The sequence below is a fragment of the Scyliorhinus torazame genome, chromosome 4, assembly GCF_047496885.1.
Source record: "Scyliorhinus torazame isolate Kashiwa2021f chromosome 4, sScyTor2.1, whole genome shotgun sequence".
In the NCBI taxonomy this organism is placed as follows: Eukaryota; Metazoa; Chordata; class Chondrichthyes; order Carcharhiniformes; family Scyliorhinidae; genus Scyliorhinus; species Scyliorhinus torazame.
The window spans coordinates 279,078,893-279,106,521 of NC_092710.1; the positions used below are offsets into that span (position 1 = coordinate 279,078,893).

General features: G+C 48.9%; 1 pseudogene; it reads left to right on the plus strand.

The window, feature by feature from the left end:
* Positions 1 to 26,245, plus strand: LOC140411491 (protein phosphatase EYA4 pseudogene; annotated as a pseudogene).
* The last annotated feature ends 1,384 nt before the right edge of the window (positions 26,246 to 27,629 follow it).

The following is a 27,629-nucleotide window of genomic DNA, read 5'->3' on the forward strand; positions in this document are numbered from 1 at the left end:
ATGATAAGGTCAGCACATATCTGGCTTGGTTTCTATGGAAGGCAGTTTCTTGTCTCACTCAAAAGAAAAGCAAAATACTGCAGATGCTGGAGATCTTAAATAAAAACAGAAATTGCTGGATAAACTCAGCAGGTCTGACAGCATCTGTGGCCAGACTGCCATGGGGAGGGGGCCAGCACCCGGTCTGGGTGGTGTTGTGAGCGGGTGTCTGGGGTACAGTGTCTTGGGCCCGGTAAAGGGGGCCCGCTGCGGCCTGGAGCATGTGGAGAGGGTGTTCCGGATAGGGTGGGGATCAACGAGGGAATGGAGGGTCCCTGGGTGGAAGCCACTGCTGTTTGTCGGTCTCACACCCTCTCCCAATGCCTTACAGATATTGAATACTATGGTAGGGATGTTGGACACTGAGGTTGCCCTTGTGATGCTGGTGTTATGCGATGTGGCCAGCCGTCGGTGAATGCACCAGGAGCAGCAGCAGCAGATGCTCGAGCCAGCGGCCCATGTGCTGGACCCTGTCCCACACCCTGAGGACCTGGCCTCCCATCAGGGAGGGACTCAGAGGGGGACTCCTGCGACGGCCAAGGATGTACAGGCACCGCTGGTCATTCAAACAAATGGCCAGTGTGTGCCGGAGGAGGCTCCGCCTCAACAAGGAGATGGTGTGACGCCTGTGCCACAGACTCGCGGACTTGGCACCACGTGGAGGAGGAGGATACTCGCTCCCGGTGGCCGTCAAGGTCACTGCAGCCCTGAATCTTTATGCCACGGGATCATTGCAGGGCTCAAGGGGGGACCTGTGTGGTATCTTGCGGGCCACTGCCCACGGTGCATCCGGCAGGTCACGAATGCCCTGTATGCCCGGGCGGAAGACTGTATCATTTTTGCCATGGACCAGGCCCAACAGGATGCCAGGGCAGCAGTTTTCTCCGGGATGCCCCAGGTCCAGGGAGTCATAGATACCACACACACTGCCTTGTGCTCACCGGGCCATCTGGGGGTGCCCTATGTTAACCGAACGGGATTCCACTTCCTTAACGTACAGCCCTTGTGGGACCACCAGATGCAGATAATGTCTGTGTCTGCCCACTTCCCTGGGAGTGTGCATGACAGCGACATCCTGGGACAGTTGGTCATCCCTGCCCTCTTCGAGGACCCCCTCAGGATGGACGGCTGGCTCTTGGGGGATAAAGGCTAGCCCTTGAGGACCTGGCGAATAACACCAGTATGGAAGCCAGAGACTGAAGCGGAGACCACTAGAACGAGGCCCATGCAGCCTCCTGGGCTGTCATTGAGCGGTGCATCAGACTCCTCAAGATGGGGTTCAGATGCCTCAACTGCTCCGGTGGTGCACTCCAGTACACCGCCAGGAGGGTCGCCCACTTTGTTGTGGTCTGCACAGCAGCGGGGCGACGAGCTGGAGGTTGGTGACGAGGAACATGTGGCCATCTGGGAAGAGGGGGAGGAGGAGGTGAAGGAGGAGGAGCACAGGGACAAGGATGATGAGGAGGCACCGGACCATCATGGGCTAGAGGACGAGGCCTGGGAGGAACCTGAGGCCCAGCTGGAGACTGCAAGACAGGGGCGGCGGTGAGGGCCCGGCAAGCCCGGAGGGCCAGGGAGGCCCCCAGACTAGCCTGATTCACCTAGGACGTGGCCTGGTCCATCGTCACATTCTGCCCCACCCACCACCCCTATTTCTCTCCCTCCCAGGGCATGTGTCACATTACTTCAGGGTACTGGGTCAGTGTTGGCACTGTCCACGGGTCACCGTCGAGGGCAGGAAGGGAACTATAACCCGCTGAGAGCTGGGCGCCTGTGCCGCTCAATCTATGCCATAATCTGACCCCTGCTGAGTGCTCGCTCACACCCGTCACCTGCATGCAGCAATGCATTGCGGAAGAAAGTGATAGAGGCTTCCTCCTGGTTGTGCACAAGGACGTTTATTGTTCAATATATGCCCCCCTTTCCTGATGCATCACCTCCTCATCCCCTACCCACCCCTCACCCCCTACCAATCCCTCACCCGCTACCTACCCTGTTCCCTCCTCCCCCAGTTCCCTCAATGATCCTCAGTGTGCTTTGCCATCCTAGCTCTACCACTACATCTAGTTGTGTCCCCAGGATGCACATCAGAGGTGGTGGCAGCCAGCTGCATACCTCGTCCCAGGCAGCACTGGCTGCCTTGTGGCTCACCCTCTGGGAATCCCGGGGCAACAGGGCATCCCTGCTGACCTCCACCACATCCAGGAGCCTCCCCAGGTCAGCGTCCCCGAATCTTGGGGCCGTCTCCTCAGCGCCATTGTTGCGAGCTGGATGGGGTTGGCTGTGCAAGTACAGCTTAAGTGCTGCTCGACGTTGTTAGCGGGGAGCTAACGAGCGTGGTCCCAGCGAATTAGTTGGTGAGCCAGCATTTGGGGTGAGAAGCCCATGAGGCCTCGTTAAGTGGACCAATTAACGGTGAATAGTGTTGCCAGTCTTGTTGGGCCGAGCACAGGGAAACACGGGACAATTCCCGTTCGCAACAGCACTTGGAAATGTTTCCGCAGAATCGTGCCCTGAGTTGCTTTGGCAGCATGTACTTTTACATGCGCGTTGTAGTCTGGAGCAATGGATCATGTTGGCAGAGACCCTAATTTCTTTCCGTCACATCGTTGATCAGGAGTCTCTCCCAATCTTGACCTCTGCCATTGTCATGTACTGAAAGGATTTGCAGGTTGATCCTCATGTTTAGTGTCATGAAAAGCCAAGTCATCTGTGGTAAAGTTGTGGAAGAACAAATTCTGAACTCATTGACCCAAATCTTTGGTCTGCGGTAGTTGTACCCCGGGAGTACCAATGGAGATGTGCTGAGGGGAGCCTTCGAAGTCCCAATCCAAGGACTCTACAGGAATTGCCCGGGAAGTTTAAACTTTTGAGGGGCAATTTTCCTGTATCAGAACCTTTCAAAAGATTCTCCAACTCTGAAGTAGAGTCAGAGACTTTGGAGGGTGCCGATAGCTACCCACAAAATGTTGGTCAGGAAAAAAACATTTTAAACTGGATAACTATACAACTGACCACCCCTTCTGACCCTTGAAGCTCCTAACCTTCTGAATCCATCCTCCAATTCTCCTCTGACCCCACTGACCCTCGAACCCCCCTCACCTCACCCCCTAGACCCACTGGCATTCCAACCTTCAGCTCTCTGACTCCACCCCCCCCCAACCTTACGACGCCCCCGAAACACTCTGACAAATGTCCCCAACCCAATCTCACCACCTTACCCATACTGCCACCTTACCCAGGTGACACCTTAACCAATCTACAACCCTGCCACCCTAGCGACACTGCCACCTATCACCCTGCCAGCTTACTTACCCTGCCTACTACTACCTTGGCACCCTGAGATAGGAATCTAGAGACCTAGCCTAATGCTCTGGAGACTTGAGTTCAAATGTCACATTGGCAGCTGAGGTGATTCAAAATAAATTAATTAATAATTCTGAAATTAAGTTAAAAATTACAATGTAACCACCAGATTGTTGTAAAATCGCATTTGGTTCACTGATAATCTTCAGAGGAGGAAATCTGCTCTGCTTACCTGGTCTGGTCTACATGTTACTCCAGACCCACAGCCATGTGGAGGCGGCACGGTAGCACAGTTCCCACTTGGGTCACTATCTGTGCGGAGTCTGCAAGTTCTCCCCATGTCTGTGTGGGTTTCCTCCGGGTGCTCCGGTTACCTCCCACAAATCCCGAAAGACGTGCTTGTTCGGTGAATTGGACATTCTGAATTCTCCCTCTGTGTACCTTGACGAAAGGACACTTGCATTTTCATGGCTTTTTAATTAACCAGCCACACTGGAATTTCCACCCCACTGTTGGGAGTTCACATAGAGCATGCAATTACCCACAGATTGGAAGCTGTGGTAGGGATGGGCAGCCTGCTAATCTCCCTTTACCTTTTTCCTGATGATGGAAAATTCACCCTGCAGCACAAAAGCACATGCAACAAATCTACCATGTGAAGTTATGCAGAGGAAAATTAGAGACTATATAATTCCCAGTGTGAGGAATAAGGCTGAACGATGGTGTGAATGGATGAATCCCAGAATTTCCCCCACAAACCACTGTATACCTGGAGGTGCGATGATGAGGAGCAGATCATTGATGCAAATGAAGTGTTAAAAACCTGTGAGTGCTTAGCTGCAGGTGGATGGAAGTGACCACATCTGGTGTCTGCAATAAAGTCGGCTTGCCCAGGGGTTGAACAAAAACCTGTGTGACTAATTAACTCACTGTGTGGACAGAGGCCCTCTCCTGTTCTCCAATCCGTCACAGAGCCGAAGAATAAAAACTCTGAACAGGCGGCTAGTCTGTCGCTCAGAATAACAATAACAGCACAGGGTTTGATCCCCGTTTCAACTGAAGTAGACTTGGGGCCTGTCTCCCCATGCTGCCTAGCAGTAAAATCAATGGTGAGCCATGGTTTGGTGACCCTCGAATAGTCAAGAATACTGGCTGAAGGTGAAGCGATATTGAGTGGGCTCTGACTTTTGGAGGATTTCTTATCAATGATCCCTCCCTCTATTTAAAAACTTACCTCAAGACCTGTAATTTATCCCAAGGAACTTTAACAACTCATAACATCCCATGAGATTTTCCAACCAAAAGGTTATTCCTAAAATGTTGGGCGCGATCAAACGGCCACGCTGCACCCATAAAGGTAACTGTACCTTTATGAGACAAAAGCATATATTTTACACATTATTATTCAACTCCAAATAGTTGCAAGAATGCACAGAAATAAACTCTGATGTTTGTGGTCAAACACTGATTATTTCCCAGAGCAACTTGCCAATAATTCATATGCACCATCTATAATTATGTCTTATCCTGTCAGCCTTCTGTACCCACTATCTCGCGAGACGCTGCGATGCTAATCCTGCCCATTGTGGGCGGGATCACCTTTTGGCAAAACTGCATAAATAGAGCGAGACAGCTAGTCTTTCTCGAATATGCAGTTTCCCAAGGCACCCAAGGCATTGGGATCTATCCCCTTTGCCTCAGACACCTCGGGCGAGCGCAATTCACTCTGGTCTTTGTGATGATATGCATTTCGGTCTATCATGCTCCAGTGAAGAACAAAGCGACTATGACAGTCCAAATGAACAACACAGCGACTATGACGGTCCACCCACATTGTCTGAGCCACAAGGAGATGACTCTGACAGTATACCCAGCCCAAGTGAACAACAAGAAGCTACTGAGGCTCTATCCACTGTATGTGAGACGAGTGACGACAGCATCCCACTTGCCATGCAAGATGTGCAATGTGACAGACCTCAGCTCGTGTGTACAGAGGCACTCGACGATCACTGTGAGACCACTGGTGACTCCAGTGACACCACGTTACTGCCAACCTCATTCGCTCGAACCTCTCTGATGCACATCAATTGCACAAAGACTAAAGTTGGGTACAACTGTGGCTTTATTACAGTCAGATGCGTGGCCTCCTGCTGCAGCTGGCGAAATGGCAGGGCACTGGAGGTCACGCATATTTATACAGTTCTCCCTGGGCGGAGCCAGTCGGCAGGAGCACCGGCGAACCTGTAGTGCAGGTCCTACCTTCCATCTCCTAATACAGTGGTTCACCACATTCACCCCCTGTTAACAATGAGTCCGGCGGGGGTGACGTGAAACTATATACAATTAGTGCAATTATTTACAGTGGTAGGAAAAGAAAAGTCCATGTTGATGGTCCGGAGTCCGTCAAAGGTTCAGCCGGTCTGGTGCTTTGGTGCTTCGTTGGGAGCGGCGTAACGGTGGCGGCGAAGTCGGTGATGGCAGTGGTGGAGGTGGCACCAATGGCGGTGATGGCGGTGCTGATGCTGGCCAGTCATTGGGGAACTCTGGGAGTGGAAAAGGGGAGGGGGGGTGGTCTGGTGGGAGCATGGGTGGCGGGGGGGTGTTGGGGTGGAACCTGACTGTGCCAGGTCCCTGAGTGAGACAGTATCTTGGCGGCCATCGGGGAACTCAACGTTGACATATTGAGGATTGGCGAGGAGAAGGTGAACCCTGTCCACCAAGGGGACCGCCTTGTGGAGTCGGACGTGCCTACGGAGGAGGACCGGTCCTGGAGATGCGAGCCAAGTGGGGAGTGACACCCCGGATGTGGACTTCCTGGGGAAGGTAAAAACACGTTCATGGGGTGTGTTATTAGTGGCGGTGCACAATAGTGACCGGATGGAGTGTAGAGCGTCAGGGAGGACCTCCTGCCAGTGAGAGGCTGGGAGGTTCCTGGACCATAGGGCCAGCTGGACGGCCCTCCAAACCGTCCCTTTCTCCCGTTCTACTTGCCCCTTTCCTCAGGGGTTGTAGCTGGTCGTCCTGCTGGAGGCTATACCCCTGCTGAGCAGGAACTGACGCAGCTCATCGCTCATGAATGAGGATCCCCTGTCACTGTGGATGTAGGCGGGGAAACCGAACAGAGCGATGATGGTGCTGAGGGCCTTGATGACGGTGGCAGACGTCATATCGGGGCATGGGATGGCAAAGTGGAATCTGGAGTACTCATCAACCACACTGAGAATGTACGTGTTACGGTCGGTGGAGGGGAGGGGCCCTTTGAAATCCACGCTGAGGTGTTCAAAGGGGCGGGAGGCCTTCACCAGGCGCGCACGGTCCGGCCGGTAGAAGTGCGGCTTGCACTCCGCACAGACCTGGCAGTCCCTGGTGACTGTCCTTACTTCCTCGACGGAGTAAGGCAGATTGCGAGCTTTGACCAGATGGTACAATCGAGTGACCCCCGGGTGACAAGGGCTGTCGTGTAGGGACTCAATTCTCCACCGCAAAATTTTAACATTTTTGATCTTGCCCCGCTGTGTGTTATTGACCGTTGGTCCATAAGGAGAGTGAATCTCTTACCGGCCAGGTAATACCTCCAATGCCGCACAGCTTCAACGATAGCTTGGGCCTCCTTCTCGATGGATGAGTGTCAAATTTCAGAGGCATGAAGGGTGCGGGAAAAGAATGCCACGGGTCTGCCTGCCTGGTTTAGAGTGGCGGCAAGGGCGACGTCTGAAGCGTCGCTTTCTACTTGGAGAGGCAGTGACTCGCCCACTGCGCGCATCCCGGCCTTGGCGATGTCTGCTCTGATGCGGGCGAAAGCGTGTTGTGCCTCGGCCGCGAGGGGGAATTGGGTGGACTGAATGAGTGGGCGGGCCTTGTCCGCATAGTTTGGGACCCACTGGGCGTAGTAGGAAAAGAACCCCAGGCAGCGTTTGAGGGCCTTGGGGCAGTGGGGGAGGGGAAGTTCCATGAGGGGCGCATGTGATCGGGGTCGGGCCTGAGAAGTCCGTTTTGGACTATATAGCCGAGAATGGCTAACCGGGTCGTGCTGAACACACACTTCTCTTTGTTATAGGTCAGGTTGAGAAGAGTGGCAGTGCGGAGGAATTTATCGAGGTTGGCATTGTGGTCCTGCCGGTCATGGCCGCAGACGGTGACATTATCTAAGTATGGAAAGGTGGCCTGTAAACCGTACTGGTCGACCATTCGGTCCATCTCTCTTTGGAAGACCGAGACCCCATTTGTGACGCCGAAAGGGACCCGAAGGAAGTGGTAGAGGCGACCGTCCACCTCGAAGGCCGTGTATGGCCGGTCCGACTTCCGGATGTGGAGCTGGTAGTAGGCGGATTTCAAGTCAATTGTTGAGAAGACCCGGTACTGCGCAATGTGATTGACCATATCAGATATGCGTGGGAGGGAGTACACGTCGAGCTGCGTGTACCGATTGACGGTCTGGCTGTAGTCCACGACCATCCTGTGTTTCTCCCTAGTTTTAACCACTACCACTTGGGCTCTCCAGGGGCTGTGGCTGGCATCGATAATACCCTCCTTAAGCAGCCGCTGGACTTCGGACCTGATAAAGGTCTTGTCCTGGGTGCTGTACCATCTGCTACTAGTGGCAACGGGCTTGCAATCCGCAGTTAGATTGGCAAAAAGGGAGGGGGGATCGACATTGAGGGTTGCGAGGCCGCAAACGGTAAGGGAGGGTAAGGGGCCACCGAATTTGAGGGTGAGGCTCTGGAGGTTGCACTGGAAGTCCAGGCCCAACAGGAGTGCTGCACAGAGATTAGGAAGGACATAGAGGCGGAAGTTCCTAAATTCTACGCCCTGGACCGTGAGGGTGACTGTACAAAAGCATCGGATCGGGACGGAGTGGGATCCGGAGGCTAGGGAGATCCTTTGATTGGCAGGGTGGACCGTGAGGGAGCAGCGCCTTACCGTATCTGGGTGTACAAAGCTTTCGGTGCTCCCTGAGTCCAGCAGGCATGAGGTCGCGTGGCCGTTGATTTTCACCGTCGTCGACGCGGTGGCCAGGTTGTGCCTGTGAGATTGGTCCAGCGTCATCGAAGCGAGCTGCGGGTGCTTCGGGTGGCGAGCATGTGCGGTTCCGATGTCGGGATGTCCGGAGACCCTGTGGGGGACAGGATGGCGGTACCCATGGTGCGCACATTGCGGGGTCGGGACAAGATGGCGGTGCCCATGGTACGCACATTGCGGGGTCGGGACAAGATGGCGGCGCCCATGGGGCGCACGTGGCCGAAGGGGGACAAGATAGCGGCGCCCATTGGTCGCTCATGAACCCGGGAGAAGATGGCGACTCCCATTGTGCGTCTGGCGTGGGGTAGTGGGCGATAGCGGGCGCAATCACAGCGACTGCACGGGCCTGGCACACAGCCGCGAAGTGGCCCTTTTCACTGCAGGCCTTACAAACGGCAGTGCGGGCCGGGCAGTTTTGGTGGGGGTGCTTCTGCTGACCGCAGAAGTAGCAGCGGGGACCCCCGGGGTGCGCAGATCGGCGTGCGGCGCAGGCGTATTGGGAAGGCAGGGCCCCGGCTGAGGAGGTCGTCGATGGGGTCCAGGAGGGATAGGAAGGAGTAGAAGGGTTGGCAGCGCGACGGGAGGGGTACGATTGCACAGTACGCGATGCGACCATCATGGAGAGCGCCAAAGTTTTCGTCTCCGCCAGTTCGAGCGTGGCCCCTTCCAGTAATCGTTCTCGGATGCAGTCCGATGCAATCCCCGTCATGAAAGCATCGTGCATGAGGAGGTTCGCGTGTTCAGCGGCCATAACGGCCTGACAGTCACAGTCCCGTACGAGTGGAATTAGGGCCCACCAGAAGTCTTCGATGGACTCACCAAGTAGTTGCGAGCGGGTGGCGAGTACATGCCTGGCGAAGAGCCAATTCGCCTTCTGCGCGTAGTGTTCCTTAAGGAATTCCATTGCTTTTGTGTAATTTGTGGCGTCTTGGATCAACGGAACATGCTCAGCTGACTCCAGTGAACCTCTAAGACTCCGGATGGGGAGCACCAACAAACCAACACTGACTCAGGTGAAACAGACCAGACTCCAGGTGGAGAGCAACCAAACGCCAATTCTGATTCACGTAAGCTGGACTTTACTCCAGGCAGGGAGTGACGCAAACTCATTGACGGCACGCTCAGGGTGACGACGACGACAGGAGATGGATCACTTGACAATTACACTGGGTCAGTAATAACAAGTAGTGGCTACAGTCCAAGAGGAATACACCAATATTCACCTCAGCTATATCCTTCCAAGCCATACCCACATATTCTTTCCACACCAGCAGTGCAGTCAATGACAGCTTATGCTGGACAACCCCAGTATTCAGGAATGCAGCAGCCAGCAGTCTATGCAGCATATTCTCAAACAGGCCAGCACTACGGATCGCCCACTAATGGAATCAAGACCGAAGGAGGACTACCGCAAGCACAATCTGCACTGCAGACTGGATGCCTTAGTTACAGCCCAGGATTTGCTGCACCCCAGCCTGGCCAAATGGCATATTCCTATCAGATGCAAGGTTCTAGTTTCACACCATCACCAGGTATTTATGCGAGCTGCAATTCTGTTTCCAATTCGACAAGCTTCAACAGTTCTCATCAGGATTACCCTTCCTACACAGCATTTGGCCAAAACCAGTATGCACAGTATTATCCAACGTCCACATATGGCACATACATGACCTCGAATGATACTGTTGCTGGTACCTCTTCAACATCAACGACTTACCAGCTACAAGATGCCATCCAACATCACCATCACAAACATCGGGAAAGAAAAGACTCCAAATCAGACAGCAAAGTGATTTGACCACTTCTTGGTTCCTGATACACAGGGGCACCGATGGCGTTCACAAGGACATGCCACCAGCAAACTCACCACCCCACCAAGAGAGACATTTGACCATGATGATTGAAGGGTTTTGGACTCGCACATTTGATTTGGACTTATTGTTTAATCACTGACTTGTACGTACCATAACTTATCTACCTGCTTTTTGTTCAATTTTCTTTAAGTATATAAATGATTTGTTCGTAATATATATAAATGATTTGGAGGAAAATGTAACTGGTCTGATTAGTAAGTTTGTGGACCCAACGGAACGGGACTTGTGGGGGACTACTGGGGATCAGAGGCCCCAAGAGCATGCCCTTTAGACAGGGTGGCACTGCTGGTGCTAGCTGGCACCCTGGCAGTGTCATCTGAGTGCCAGCCTGGCACTGCCAAGGCACCCATGTGGCACTGCCAGCTGGCAGGGTCACTGCAAGGGTACCAGGTTGGCTCTGCTAAATGCCAAGCTGGCATTTTTTACGTGTAGGCGATCGGCTGGGGGTGCCCTGTGCAGGTGTTGGGGTTGGGGGGGTGAGTGCTGGGAAACACCATGGCTAAACGTGCTCGCCATGGGACTTTGTTCCCATTCAGTTAAATTGCACCTATTGTCACTGTTGTAAGTTTAAAGTCACTTAATGTTTGACTTTCCTTTCTCACACACCCTCACAAAGTGTCCCATTGCCAAAGTCTTCTGACTATACCTTTATGAGGCAAAAGCCTAAATTTTACTCATTACTGTTAGAATAGCCAATGTTGCTCCTTTGTTTAAGAAGGGTAGCAAGGATGATCCAGGGAACTACAGGCCGGTGAGCCTTTCGTCAGTGGTTGGGAAATTACTGGAGAGAATTCTTCGAGACAGGATCTACTCCCATTTGAAAGCAAGTGGACATATTAGCGAGAGGGAGCATGGTTTTGTGAAGGGGAGGTCGTGTCTCACTAACTTGATAAAGTTTTTCGAGAAGGTCACAAAGATGATTGATTCTGGTGGAGCAGTGGATGTTCTCTATATGGACTTCAATAAAGCCTTTGACAAGGTCCCTCATGACAGATTGGTACAAAAGGTGAAGTCACATGGGATCAGAGGTGAGCTGGCAAGATGGATACAGAACTGGCTAGGTCATAGAAGGCAGTGAGTAGCAATGGCAGGGTGCTTTTCTGATTGGAGGGATGTTACTAGTGGTGTTCCCCAGGGTTCAGTGCTGGGACCTTTGCTGTTTGTAGTATATATAAATGATTTGGAGGAAAATGTAACTGGTCTGATGAATAAGTTTGTGGACAACACAAAGGTTGGTGGAATTGCGGATAGTGATGAGGACTGTCAGAGTATTTATATCGTTTAGCCTAGTTTCGGGAGCCGTTCGGAGGAGGTGGAGCAGTCTCTGTGTGAGTATAAAAACCTACTTTAACCCGGGGATCGAGGCCTATTTTCGGGAGCCCTTCGGAGGAGGAGGTGCAGTCTCTGTGTGAGTATAAAAACCTACTTTAACCCGGGGATCGCGGCCTAGTTGCGAGAGCCGTCGGAGGAGGAGGCGCAGTCTCTGTGTGAGTATAAAAACCTACTTTAACCCGGGGATCACGGCCTAGTTTCAGGAGCCGTTCGGAGGAGGAGGAGCAGTCTCTGTGTGAGTATAAAAACCTACTTTAACCCGAGGATCGCGGCCTAGTTGCGAGAGCCGTCGGAGGAGGAGGCGCAGTCTCTGTGTGAGTATAAAAACCTACTTTAACCCGGGGATCACGGCCTAGTTTCAGGAGCCGTTCGGAGGAGGAGGAGCAGTCTCTGTGTGAGTATAAAAACCTACTTTAACCCGGGGATCGCGGCCTAGTTTCAGGAGCCGTTCGGAGGAGGAGGAGCAGTCTCTGTGTGAGTATAAAAACCTACTTTAACCCGGGGATCGCGGCCTAGTTTCAGGAGCCGTTCGGAGGAGGAGGAGCAGTCTCTGTGTGAGTATAAAAACCTACTTTAACCCGGGGATGGCGGCCTAGTTTCAGGAGCCGTTCGGAGGAGGAGGAGCAGTCTCTGTGTGAGTATAAAAACCTACTTTAACCCGGGGATCGCGGCCTAGTTTCAGGAGCCGATCGGAGGAGGAGGAGCCGTCTCTGTGTGAGTATAAAAACCTAACGGTAACTTCCTGTTTTCCACTTTTTTTCAAAAGTGACATCAGAGGGAAGCTGTGATCTGATTGGTTGACAGCAAATCTGCCCCAAATTTAAAAAAAATACAGCTAAACTCGTAAACTTAAATTAAACTAATTAATTAATTAGAGATGGCTGGTCAGGTGATGTGCTTGAGCTGCTTGAATCCTGCCAGTGGCCAGGGACAGCAGTGTGTGACTGCAAGTCAGGCAGGTAAAGGGAACCAGCAGTCAGGAACTCAGGAGCCTCAACCCTTGACCCTGTCCAACAGGTCCGAGGCACTTGCTCCCTGTGTGGATGGCGAACAGGGCTGCAGGAAGGATGAGTCAGCTGACCAAGGCACCATGGTTCAGCAGGCCATTCAAGGGGAGGGAGTAAATAGGCAAGTTGTAGTTGTAGGGGATTCTATTATCAGGGGGATAGATAGTATCCTTTGTGAGCAGGATAAAGAGTCCTGCATAGTATGTTGCCTGCCCGGTGCTAGGGTGCGGGACATCTCTGACCGGCTTGAAAGGATACTGGAGAGGGAGGGGGAGGATCCAGTTGTTGTGGTCCATGTCGGTACCAACAACATAGGCAAGTCTAGGAAAGAGGACCTGTTTAGAGATTGTAAAGAGCTAGGATTCAAATTAAAAAACAGGTCCTCAAGGGTCATAATCTCCGGATTACTGCCCGAGCCACGTGCAAATCGGCATAGGGAGGCAAGAATAAGGGAAGTTAACACGTTGCTGAAAGAGTGGTGTGGGAAAGAGGGGTTCCTTTTCATGGGACACTGGCATCAGTTTTGGGACAGGGGGGACCATACCGTTGGGATGGTCTCCACCTGAACCGAGCTGGGACCAGTATTTTGGCGAAAAGAGTAAATAGGGTGATTAATAGGACTTTAAACTAGAGATTGGGGGGAAGGGAAAGTCAGGGAATCAAGAGGTGAAGTAATCAGTGGGAAGCGTAGCTGCGTAGGAATACAAAAAAGTATGAAAAGACAGAACTCAGGAGCGGTTAAGATAGTCCCCATCTCACAAAATATGACACAGTGTATGGAAAGGCTCAGTAAACCAAGGTCCACCACACTAAGAAAACAAAAAGGGACGGTCAATAGAGAATTAAAGGTGCTATATTTAAATGCGCGCAGTGTACGGAACAAGGTAGATGAGCTTGTGGCCCAGATTGTGACTGGCAGGTATGATGTGGTAGGCATCACAGAGACGTGGTTGCAGGGGGTTCAGGACTGGCATTTAAACATCCAGGGATTCACAACCTATCGAAAAGACAGAGAGGTGGGCAGAGGGAGCGGGGTTGCCTTGCTAATTAGGAATGAAATTAAATCAATAGCACTAAACGACATAGGGTCAGATAATGTGGAGTCTGTGTGGGTAGAGTTGAGGAACCACAAAGGCAAAAAAACCATAATGGGAGTTATGTACAGGCCTCCTAACAGTGGTCAGGACCGGGGGCACAAAATGCACCACAAAATAGAAAGTGCATGTCAGAAAGGCAAGGTCACAGTGATCATGGGGGACTTCAATATGCAGATGGACTGGTTAAATAATGTTGCCAGTGGACCCAAAGAAAGGGAATTCATTGAATGTTTATGGGAGGGCTTTTTGGAACAGCTTGTGATGGAGCCCACGAGGGAACAGGCCATTCTGGACTTAGTGTTATGTAATGAACCAGACTTGATAAAAGATCTTTAAGTAAGGGAACACTTAGGAGGCAGTGATCATAATATGGTAGAATTCAGTCTGCAATTTGAAAGAAAGAAGGTAGAATCAGATGTAAAGGTGTTACAGTTAAATAAAGGTAACTACAGGGGCATGAGGGAGGAACTGACGAAAATCGACTGGGAGCAGAGCCTAGTGGGAAAGACAGTAGAACAGCAATGGCAGGAGTTTCTGGGAGTAATTGAGGACACAGTACAGAGGTTCATCCCAAAGAAAAAAAAGGTTATCAGAGGGGGGATTAGGCAGCCATGGCTGACAAAGGAAATTAGGGAATGCATCAAAGCAAAAGAGAAAGCCTATAATGTGGCAAAGAGTAGTGGGAAGTCAGAAGATTGACAAGGCTACAAAAACAAACAGAGGATAACAAAGAGAGAAATAAGGACGGAGATGATCAAACATGAAGGTAGGCTAGCCAGTAACATTAGGCCAGCACATCCCTAATTGCCCATGGTGGTGGTGAGCTGCCTTCTTGAGCGGCGGCAATATATATGGTGTACATACACCCACTGTGCTGTTAGGGAGGGCGCTCCAATGGCAGTGAAGGAACGGCCATATATTTCCAATCAGGATGATGAGTGGCTTGCAGGCAGTGATGCTCTCATTCAACTGCTGCCCTTGCTCTTCTAGGTGAGGGAGAAGGTCGCTGGTTTGGACGGTGCTGTTGAAGAAGCCTTGGTGAGCTGCTGCTGTGCATCTTGTAGATAGTATACACTGCTGCGACTGTGTCCGTGGCGGGGGAGAGTGATCATTGCGCTGGTCAAGGAGACACAGCCTGAGTGAGTGAGACACAGACAGTGAGAATTTGGTAATTTGGTGCAGTGAGGTAATTTGGTGAAGAGTGGGAGAAGGTGCTTTTTCCCGACTGGTTTGTTCTCTCTCTTTCTTCGGGCCTAATTTTGGGAGCTGTTCAGAGGAGGAGGAGAAGTCTCTGTGAGTATAAAAACCTAACGGTAACTTCCTGTTTTCCAGTTTTGTTTTATTTTCCAAAAGTGACATCAGAGGGAAGCTGTGATCTGATTGGTTGACAGCAAATCTGCCCCAATTTTTTTTAAAAACGCAGCTAAACTCGTAAACTTAAATTAAACTAATTAATTAATTAGTGATGGCTGGTCAGGTGATGTGCTTGAGCTGCTTGATGTGGGAGCTGGCAGATCCCATTGCGAGCTGCAGCGACCACATCTGCAGTAAGTGTTGGCTGCTCGAAGAGCTCCGGCTCACAGTTGATGAGCTGGAGTCTGAGCTTCAAACACTGAGGCACATCCGGGAGGGGGAGACTTACCTGGACACTGCGTTTCAGGAGGCAGTCACACCTGTCAGAGTAAGTAGTTTAAATCCTGCCAGTGGCCAGGGACAGCAGGGTGTGACTGCAAGTCAGGCAGATAAAGGGAACCAGCAGTCAGGAACTCTGGAGCCTCAGCCCTTGACTCTGTCCAACAGGTATGAGGCACTTGCTCCCTGTGTGGATGGCGAACAGGGCTGCAGGAAGGATGAGTCAGCTGACCAAGGCACCATGGTTCAGCAGGCTATTCAAGGGGAGGGAGTAAATAGGCAAGTTGTAGTTGTAGGGGATTCTATTATCAGGGGGATAGATAGTATCCTTTGTGAGCAGGATAAAGAGTCCCGCATGGTATGTTGCCTGCCCGGTGCTAGGGTGCAGGACATCTCTGACCGGCTTGAAAGGATACTGGAGAGGGAGGGGGAGGATAAAGTTGTTGTGGTCCATGTCGGTACCAACAACATACGCAAGTCTAGAAAAGAGGACCTGTTTAGAGATGAAAAGAGCTAGGATTCAAATTAAAAAATAGGTCCTCAAGGGTCATAATCTCCGGATTACTGCCCGAGCCACGTGCAAATTGGCATAGGGAGGCAAGAATAAGGGAAGTTAACACGTGGCTGAAAGAGTGGTGTGAGAAAGAGGGGTTCCTTTTCATGGGATACTGGCATCAGTTTTGGGACAGGGGGGACCTATACCGTTGGGATGGTCTCCACCTGAACCGAGCTGGGACCAGTGTTCTGACGAAAAGAGTAAATAGGGTGGTCAATAGGACTTTAAACTAGAGATTGGGGGGGGAAGGAAAAGACAGGGAACCAAGAGATGAAGTAATCAGTGGGAAGCGTAGCTGCTTAGGAATACAAAAAAGCACGAAAAGACAGAACTCAGGAGAGGTTAAGATAGTCCCCATCTCACAAAATATGACACAGTGTATGGAAAGGCTCAGTAAAAAAAGGTCCACCACACTAAGAAATCAAAAAGGGACGGTCAATAGAGAATTAAAGGTGCTATATTTAAATGTGCGCAGTGTACGGAACAAGGTAGATGAGCTTGTGGCCCAGATTGTGACTGGCAGGTATGATGTGGTAGGGATCACAGAGACGTGGTTGCAGGGGGTTCAGGACTGGCATTTAAACATCCAGGGATTCACAACCTATCGAAAAGACAGAGAGGTGGGCAGAGGGGGCGGGTTTACCTTGTTAATTAGGAATGAAATTAAATCAATAGCACTAAACGACATAGGGTCAGATGATGTGGAGTCTGTGTGGGTAGAGTTGAGGAACCACAAAGGCAAAAAAAACATAATGGGAGTTATGTACAGGCCTCCTAACAGTGGTCAGGACCAAGGGCACAAAATGCACCACAAAATAGAAAGTGCATGTCAGAAAGACAAGGTCACAGTGATCATGGGGGACTTTAATATGCAGGTGGACTGGGTAAATAATGCTGCCAGTGGACCCAAGGAAAGGGAATTCATTGAATGTTTACAGGAGGGCTTTTTGGAACAGCTTGTGATGGAGCCCACGAGGGAACAGGCCATTCTGGACTTAGTGTTATGTAATGAGCCAGACTTGATTAAATATCTTAAAGGGAACACTTTGGAGGCAGTGATCATAATATGGTAGAATTCAGTCTGCAATTTGAAAGAAAGAAGGTAGAATCAGATGTAAAGGTGTTACAGTTAAATAAAGGTAACTACAGGGGCATGAGGGAGGAACTGACGAAAATCGACTGGGAGCAGAGCCTAGTGGGAAAGACAGTAGAACAGCAATGGCAGGAGTTTCTGGGAGTAATTGAGGAGACAGTACAGAGGTTCATCCCAAAGAAAAGAAAGGTTATCAGAGGGGGGATTAGGCAGCCATGGCTGACAAAGGAAGTTAGGGAATGCATCAAAGCAAAAGAGAAAGCCTATAATGTGGCAAAGAGTAGTAGGAAGTCAGAAGATTGGGAAGGCTACAAAAACAAACAGAGGATAACAAAGAGAGAAAAAAGGAAAGAGAGGATCAATTATGAAGGCTAGCCAGTAACATTAGGAATGATAGTAAAAGTTTCTTTAAATACATTAAAAACAAACGGGAGGCAAAAGTAGACATTGGGCCGTTCCAAAATGACGCTGGTAATCTAGTGATGGGAGACAAGGAAATAGCTGAGGAACTAAAAAAGTACTTTGCGTCAGTCTTCACAGTAGAAGACATGAGTAATATCCCAACAATTCAGGAGAGTCAGGGGGCAGAGTTGAATATGTTGGCCATCACAAAGGAGAAAGTGCTAGAGAAACTAAGAGGCCTAAAAATTGATAAATCTCCGGGCCCAGATGGGCTACATCCTAGAGTTCTAAAGGAGATAGCTGAAGAAATAGTGGAGGCGTTAGTTATGATCTTTCAAAAGTCACTGGAGTCAGGGAAAGTCCCAGAGGATTGGAAAATCGCTGTTGTAACCCCCCTGTTCAAGAAGGGAACAAGAAAAAAGATGGAAAATTATAGGCCAATTAGCCTAACTACGGTTGTTGGCAAGATTCTAGAATCCATCGTTAAGGATGAGATTTCTAAATTCTTGGAAGTGCAGGGTCGGATTAGGAGAAGTCAGCATGGATTTAGTAATGGGAGATCGTGCCTGACAAACATGTTAGATTTCTTTGAAGAGATAACAAATAGGTTAGACCAAGGAGAGCCAATGGATGTTATCTATCTTGACTTCCAAAAGGCCTTTGATAAGGTGCCTCACGGGTGACTGCTGAGTAAAATAAGGGCCCGTGGTATTCGAGGCAAGGTACTAACATGGATTGACGATTGGCTGTCAGGCAGAAGGCAGAGAGTTGGGATAAAAGGTTCTTTTTCGGAATGGCAACCGGTGATGACTGGTGTCCCGCAGGGTTCAGTGTTGGGGCCACAGCTGTTCTCTTTATATATTAACGATCTAGATGACGGGACTGGGGGCATTCTGGCTAAGTTTGCCGATGATACAAAGATAGGTGATGGGGCAGGTAGTATTGAGGAGGTGGGGAGGCTGCAGAAAGATTTAGACAGTTTAGGAGAGTGGTCCAAGAAATGGCTGATGAAATTCAACGTGGGCAAGTGCAAGGTCTTGCACTTTGGAAAAAAGAATAGAGGCATGGACTATGTTCTAAATGTTAACAAAATTCATAATGCTGAAGTGCAACGGAACTTGGGAGTCCTAGTCCAGGATTCTTTAAAGGTAAACTTGCAGGTTGAGTCCGTAATTAAGAAAGCAAATGCAATGTTGTCATTTATCTCAAGAGGCTTGGAATATAAAAGCAGGGATGTACTTCTGAAGCTTTATAAAGCACTAGTTAGGCCCCATTTAGAATACTGTGAGCAATCTTGGGACACACACCTTAGGAAGGACATACTGGCACTGGAGCGGGTCCAGCGGAGATTCACACGGATGATCCCAGGAATGGTAGGCCTAACATACGATGAACGTCTGAGGATCCTGGGATTATATTCATTGGAGTTTAGGAGGTTGAGGGGAGAGCTAATAGAAACTTACAAGATAATGAATGGCTTAGATAGGGTGGACGTAGGGAAGTTGTTTCCATTAGCAGGGGAGACTAGGACCCGGGGGCACAGCCTTAGAATAAAAGGGAGTCACTTTAAAACAGGGATGAGGAGAAATGACTTCAGACAGAAAGTGGTGGGTCTGTGGAATTCATTGCCACAGAGGGCGGTGGAGGCCGGGACGTTGAGTGTCTTTAAGACAGAAGTTGATAAATTCTTGATTTCTCGAGGAATTAAGGGCTATGGAGAGAGAGCGAGTAAATGGAGTTGAAATCAGCCATGATTGAATGGTGGAGTGGACTCGATGGGCCGAATGGCCTTACTTCCACTCCTATGTCCTTTGGTCTTATGGTTTGGCGACTTGGGTGGAGAGATGGCAGATGGAGTTTAATCCAGACACATGTGAGGTAATGCATTTTGGAAGGTAGGGAATATACAGTGAACGGTAGAACCTTCAAGATTATTGACAGTCAGAGAGATTTAGGTGTACAGGTCCACAGGTCACTGAAAGGGGCAACACAGGTGGAGAAGGTAGTCAAGAAGGCATACGGCATGCTTGCCTTCATTGGCCGGGGCATTGAGTATAAAAATTGGAAAGTCATGTTGCAGCTGTATAGAACATTAGGTAGGCTACACTTGGAGTATAATGTTCAATTCTGGTCGCCACACCACCAGAAGGATGTGGGGGCTTTAGAGAGGGTGCAGAAGAGATTTACCAAGACATTGCCTAGTATGGAGGGCATTAGCTATGAGGAGAGGTTGAATAAACTTGATTTGTTCTCACTGGAACAAAGGAGGTTGAGGGGCGACCTGATAGAGGTCTCAAAATTATGGGGGGCATAGACAGAGTGGATAGTCAGAGACTTTTTCCCAGGGTGGATGGGTCAAATACTAGGGGGCATTGGTTTAAAGTGCAAGGGGCAACGTTTAGAGGAGATGTATGAGGCAAGTTTTTTCACAGAGGGTAGTAGGTGCCTGGAACCCGCTGCCGGAGGAGGTGGTGGAAGCAGGGACGATATTGACGTTTAAGGGGCATCTTGACAAATACATGAATAGGATGGGAATAGAGGGATACGGACCCAGGAAGTGTAGAAGATTTTAGTTTAGACGGGCAGTATGGTCAGCACAGGCTTGGAGGGCCGAAGGGCCTGTTCCTGTGCTGTACTTTTCTTTGTTCTTTGTTCTTTGTTCTATTCAACTCCAAATAGTTGCAAGAATGCACAGAAATTAATTCTGATGTTTGTGGTCAGACACTGATTATTTCCCAGAGCAACATGCCAACCAGCTCAAATGCACCACCTATAATTATATCTTTTCCTGTCAGCCCCCTGTACCCTCTGTCTGAATTGCTCTAGGTCCTGTTCTTTTAACTTCAGTGAGGTGCTACCTGATTGACACTGGGATCCTAATGATCAAGTTCTCCTCGAGGTCTGAGGTTACTCACCTCACTGGAGCAGCGAATCCAAGTTCCAACAATCTTTCTCTTGTAGCAAATGGTGCGTGGACCATGTCTGAAGCTTCATTATATGTAGACATTAGTGATGCCTTCAGGAAGCAGGTTCATTGGCACTCTCCAGAGCCAGGAGCACCTTCGACCTCCTCGTGTTGCTAACAGATGCGGGGCACAAACTACTGATGGTATCAAAACTGATCTCATAGTCCCGAACAAATTATGGGCAGCCTGTGAAGTTGTTACATTGAGGTTAACCCTCAAAGAATGTAGCTAGCAATCCCAAAGCTACCAATACCTTTTGAAGCTCCACTCGGCACTTTCACGTGGAAATATCCCAGATTGTCATTCTCTCTAGCATGAAATGAACCCCTTCAGGATTGCACTGCAATATTTTGCAGATATCTGAACTAGACACTTCCCATTCCCACATCCATTCCATAAGATCATCTTAATAATTGATAACAATAATAATCATTATTGTCACAAGTAGGCTTACATTAACACTGCAGTGAAGTTACTGTGAAAAGCCTCTCGTCGCCACATTCCGGCACATGTTCGGATACACAGAGGGAGAACTCAGTATGTCCAAACTGGAGCACCCTGAGGAAACCCACGTAGACACAGGGAGAATGTGCAAACTCCGCACAGACAGTGACTCAAGCCGGGAATCGAACCTGGGACACTGCGCTGTGAAGCCATAGTGCTAACCACTGTGCTGCCCTTAGTCAATTTTTGACAATCCCTTCTTGCTATCACTGGTGTGTGTGCTTGTGTCTGTGTATTGCTATGTATGTGTGTGTAAGATTATGTGGGTGCCTGTATGTGTGCATGTGCATGAATGAGTGAGTGTGAGCATGAATGTGTGTGTCTCTGTGTGTGTCTTTGTTTATGGGTGCCTGCATATGTGGGGCTGTGTGTTTGCACCGCAGATGAGGCCAGGATTACCCTCAGCCATGATTTGCGACACTCACCATCACGACATCTTGAATGAGATGGCTGCATGACAAGTACAAAGGAACTGTGTCCCAATGACTCAGAGATGAAGAGAATCTGGAAGGAGAAGATCAAGTAGTTAAAAACAACCTAAAATGGTTCCTTAGAAATTATGTCATTAGTAGTTAACAGAGCCATTCTTTAAAATGCTGGGAATTAACAGATTTAAAACATAATCTCAGAACAACCTGATTCGAGCTATTGCAGGAGCCAAGCTGGTCTGCAAACTCTCCATATAAAAAAATTGTGCTCACTTATTACCTTAAGATCACTTTTAGAGTAATGGGAGCGAATTACAAGCTCTGAACCTAAGTATGGGCTTCGGTGGCATTACAAACCACAGGAGCAAAGAGAAACTAGTCCTTAAACATCGTCTCAATTGCATCATTATGTTGTGGCTAGGTTTGAGGATTGACAGTACAGAAGTCTGAACTTATCATGCCAAACGGTAATTTGGACATTCTGAATTCTCTCTCCGTGTACCTGAACAGGCTATGACGGCTAGGGTGAGGACGGATCCGATCAAACCTGCTCACAGCAATCGATGTTTCATAAGAGTTTTGTAGAGAGAAGACAAACTATACTGTATTGGGCTGATCAAGGTGTTGTCTACTAATCAAACACAATGGACTGTTAAAACCTTCACTTTGTGCCATTATGATCTCCTCACTTATCGGCAGCAAGGTTGCATAGTGGTTAGCACAATTGCTTCACAGCTCCAGGGTCCCAGGTTCGATTCCTGGCTTGGGTCACTGTCTGTGCGAAATCCGCACGTTCTCCCCGTGTGCGCGTGGGTTTCCTCCGGGTGCTCCGGTTTACTCCCACAGTCCAAAGATGTGCAGGTTAGGTGGATTGGCCATGCTAAATTGCCCTTAGTGTCCAAAATTGCCCTCAGTATTGGATGGGGTTACTGGGTTGTGGGGATAGGATGGAGGTGTGGGCTTGGGTGGGGTGCACTTTCCAAGAGCCGGTGCAGACTCGATGGGCCGAATGGCCTCCTTCTGCACTGTAAATTCTATGATTCTATGATTCTATAATTCTGTGCCCTCCCTATGCTATATCCTATAACAAGTTTTTTCTTCATTGCAGTGTTAATGTAAGCCTACTTGTGACAAAAAAGATTTTTTTTAAAAATTAAACCGAACAAATCAAGCCTAAAACCTTGCCAACTCTGTTTGAATTTCCCTTTGAAAACAACTCCACGTGGACATTAGATGCAGCAAAGACTAGATAGTGTAAAACAAAAGCAAAATCTTAATCTTTTGTAAATCTGAAATAAAACAGAAAATGCAGGAAAACACACAATCGGTCAGGTAGCATCGACGGAGAGAGTGATTAATGCTTCAGGTCGATAAACTAACCCGTCAAAGTCTTCTTCTTCAAAAAATGTTGCAACCGTGAACGTACAATTGTAATAATAATATTCCTCCATTTGGTAAAATATTTACATTTTTTGTGAAAGTGAGGGAATTAACAGGATAGGCAGGGACCAATTCTTCCCTCGTCAAAGAATATACAAATTAACAAGATGGAGCATTCGCATCTAAACGAAACTAACGTGAGTCAAGGGAAATTTTTCTTTGAAGGAAGGTGAGAGAGGAAGGCATGAAATCATAGTTAATTGATATGTTTCAAAGGGGAGAAATTCTTTTTTCGAAGTAAGCTGATAGGGGAAGGATAAATGACCAGGGAACTGACGGCTAATAAAATGGATGGGGAAAACTCAATGTGCCTGCCATGTTGCATTTTCTGCAATTTCCAATTGTCGATGATAGAAAGTAGCCTTTGTGCTGAATTGATTTTTTCCCTCAATTTAGATGTTCTGGCAAACACACTAAAATATGTTAAGGTTAAGAACAAATTCTGCTTTCGGTAGGTTTATGTATCTGAAAATAACATGTCACATTGACATGTCTGAACTGTCTGGGCAGTGTTTGTCTGACACATACAGTGAAAAATAATAAAGCCAGTAATAGAAAACCAGGAACATACAAAAATATATATAAAACTGACTGTTTTATTTACTTCTGGGATCATTTACTTTTTTTAACAAGTATACACTTGTCAATTTTCAAGAACAATATACATCAACAGCAATATGCAGGAGACCTGTCAATATCTAAAGGTAAAAGATGCCAGTAATTACAACATACTCAGAATATGCTGTGTTAAAATATATATTTTATATATATATTTTATATTTAATATATAAAATATATAATGGAGCTGGTTTAGCACAGGGCTAAATAGCTGGCTTTTAAAGCAGACCAAGGCAGGCCAGCAGCGCTGGTTCAATTCCCATACCAGCCTCCCTGAACAGGTGCCGGAATGTGGCGACTAGGGGCTTTTCACAGTAACTTCATTTGAAGCCTACTTGTGACAATAAATTATTTTCATTTCATTTCATATGGTACGATGCAGTACTGAAATGGATGAGCTTTTCTTATATTACAGTGGTGACTACATTTAAAAAGTACCTCATTAGCTGTAAAGGACATCCGGAGATCGAGAGCGGCACGGTGGCATAGTGGTTAGCTCTGTTGCCTCACAGCGCCAGGGAGCCTGGTTCAATTCCGGCCTCGGGTGACTGTCTGCGTGGAGGTTGCACTTTCTCTCCGTGCCTGCATGGGTTTCCTCCGGGTGATCCGGTTTCCTCCCACAGTCCAAAGATGTGCGGGTTAGACTGCTTGGCCATGCTAAATAGCCCCTCAGTGCAAGTCAGGTTATGAGGGTGGGGTGGAGTGGAGGGGGGGAGTGGACCTGGGTGGGATGCTCTTTCGAAGGGTTGGTGCAGACCCGAGGGGGCGAATGGCCTCCTTCTGCCCTGTAGCGATTCTATGATCACGGAAGGCACTGGGCTGGATTCTCCGGTCCCCCGGCTGCGGGTTTCTCAGCAGCGCGCTTTCGCTGGTGGCGGGATTCTCTCTTTCCTGCCGCTTGCCAATGGGATTTCCCATTGAAGCCACCCCATACCACCGGGAAACCCACGAGCGGATCAGCGCTGCCAGCGGGAACAGAGAATCCCAATGGCCAGAGAATTCCAACCACCATAAAAATGAAAATTCTTTCTTCCTTCTTCAGTTCGAGTTATAGGTGAGTCTGGAGACTGATGTGAGAGACTAACACCAGTGACAGTGCACATTACCATGCTTGCTCATTGGGCCCAAGGTTGCACGACTTCCAATACAAGAATGTGGAAACAACAAGAAGGCTACATTTATGCAGCACCTTAAATGTGCTTGGTGTTCCAAGGTGCTCTCCGAAGTATTAATCGGGAGAATCGATACTAGCCATGGGAAAGGAGTTAGGAGAGATGGCTGAAGTTCTGTATGAAAAAGGTTTTAAATGAGAAGTCGAAAACTGTAGTTCTTTCGAGAGTAATGGAAAGCTCCACCATTGATGGTCGGGCAAACAAGGGGACGCTCATGATTTGGAGGACTGATTTGGAGGACCGAAGTATGTGGGAGGGAATGTATAATGGGACAAGATGGCAGATGTTCGGAGATAAATGATTGTGGAGAGATTTGAATGTGAGGACATGCAGGGTTTCCATTGTGTTCTTATAGACTGATAGTCTCAACCAGGATCTATGGCTGACTCAAGGTAACCATGACAAATCAGTTGCACTGCTGCATGTAGATGTGTGGAGGGGGGGGGGGGGGGGGGGGGAGAGCCAGCCAAATGACAGAAGTAAACAGCGTTACAGTTAAGCGGATCTATACTCCACTGAAACAACCGGTGGTGCCTATGGTTCAGTATTTGTGGGCGCTGGAATGAATTGATCTTTAACTAAAGATATGTAGGAGGCATGTCGCTGTTGATCTGATTTTCACTTTAGCAGCATTCCAAAACCCAAAGGAATGTGAACATCTTGTAAATTAGCAAGATTTAACTGGATTTTGTTTGTCAGCAGATGGGTGCAGAATAAATAAATCTGAGGCACTGGGTAACTAACACGTAATGCGTTTGAGTGAGCTGGAAGATTAGAATCCTTGTGCGCTGAACAGCAGCTGCGTCTGTGCCTGTAGGGTGCTGGCAGGAAGGGGGAAATAAACTAAAAACAATCAATCTTTAAAACATAATGCATATTAACAATGTTTGCTAAGGCTAGACATTGTTTAATCAAAACCGGATGCAAGATTTTGCAAGACTTTAGTGCTTCATGTACCTCATAAAAACCCCCAGCTCTTTGCACGGCTCAAGGGCAATAACTGTAAAAAACCAGAGCTTTTTTTCTGTCCTCTTCTTTTTTTTATCTTCAGTGAGAGACAGAGTTCAGGGCAGATTGGCCTACATGTCCATGTGAAGCAATATTACATTTTTATAATTTTATTGGTACCCAATGGGCATTTTGTCAAATGAAAGCCATGCTTATATGAGGGGGGTATATAACCCAGACTTTAATGGACCTGCAAGGCGCACTTTGTAATGACCTCTGTAAATCTGTGCACAGATAATTAGGAGCTTCTTTTCAATGCGCTGTCTGCAGCATATGCAAGTAGTAGGTGCCCTTTCACCCCCTGTCCAAGGCTTCCTTTACCACTGCCGAAAAATAAACCTGCACGTGCTCTGTGGGGTGATATATAACCCAGTATTATAATAATGCTGGACGTGCAACTTCTCTTCATTCACTCAATTAGCCCAGTTTGCAAGCAAAGATTGCCCTCCTGGTGGGAGAATGCTGTAATTCAGAACATTGAAAAACGGCCTTAATTTGCCTGAAAAAACAAGGAAGCGGAGGTCAGCAGCTGATTGCCTTAATTCGATCATTATTTGTTCTTCCCTGTTTTAGAAGCTGAATACAGTAATGGTTTTGGCAAATCACCAATTTCATTACGCGGTATGATTTGGTTGAAAAAGCTTTCTGAAGCATGTATATTGGAAACTCCAAGAGTCAATATTATCCTTTGGTCTGAGCTACTGCTGGATATGGCAGGACTGCAGAGTTTTGATCTGAATTTCCGGTTGTAGGGGTCACAAAGCATGTCTATAGCATGCTGCTTCTGCTGTCTCAGGGAATCAGAAGATATGGGGAGTGTAATATTTCCCATTCACCAGTTGGGTAAATAACAACTGCAACGTTTATTTACACATAACTACAATGCAGAGGTGTTCAGCCTCATGGCTGCTAGTCAGACTCCAGGATGGAACTGATACAGAAACCCGTGCTTGCTAGGGTGATCCCTCCCACCCTGGTCTCCGATTGGTTAACTGGGCCACATGACTCCCTCGGCAGATCACCCCTTAAAGGGGACTAACGCCACATCCCTCCCTCTCTCGGTTCTTTCATTCAACAACAATAATTAAGTCACTTAGCCCCAATAATTAGATCATTAAACATATGCAATCCATCCATCATAAATTGAGGGGGTGATCTAACCAAATTGCAACAGAGTACCGTGGCAAGCGTGTTTAGCTGGGTGTTTCCCAGTGCTCGCAGTGCCAAGAAAGACCATGCTTTCTAACGGAACTTTGATGCAATCCGGGGCCTCAGCAGGGAACGCCCCGCCAAAGTCGGACTTAGTCCCGTTTCCAGCACTGAGGAACTCCACGCGCCGAAACTCCCCACTGCAGGGGGCGAGTGGAAGCTCCTCAGTGCGTGAAAAGGGACTAAGTGCGACCTTGGTGGGGCGTCCCCTATTGAGGCCCCGGATTGCATCAACGTTCCATTAGATAGCATGGTCTTTCTTAAAAATGGAAGCCATTTTTAAATCACGTCCCAATATAATGGCCCCCGACCTGACCCCTGGACCCCCCAAAACCTCAACTCACCTATAAGGGGTTCCTCGGACCTCACCGCACCCCAACTCACCTCACATGGGCAGGGTACCCCCGAGTCCAACCCCAGCACAGGAAGAAATACCAGCCTGGCATCTTAGCACTGCCTGCCACCCTGCGCAGAGGGCAACCACCTGTGGGCTTCCGAACCCCTGGAAGACCCCCCCAAATGCCGTTCCATCTGGTCCACTTTTGTGGAGAGCAGCACTGAACGGCAGCCGCGTGATGTCTCCGACGCACACTGTTCAGTTACGCCAATGCCCCTAACGGAAATGCGGATCGCCCGCTATTCAGTTCTGGCAGCAACATTTAGGGCGGGATTTGGCAGGGGATGGCCTGGAGGTGGCCAGGGAGTGACCAGGGAGGTAGTATTTGGCAGGTCGGGTCCGTGCACGGCTGGCGCCATGTTTTACGGCGTGACCGCTGCAGGTTGTTGCTGTGCGCATGCGCAGCCACGGAACTGGCCATTCTCCAGCCGCTTCCGTTGTGGGAGCCGGGACTTTTACCCGGCGCGGCTGCGAGCCCCTCACCAGTCGCAGGATGGGTGAAGGTTCGGTGCGATTTTGGCGTCGTAAAA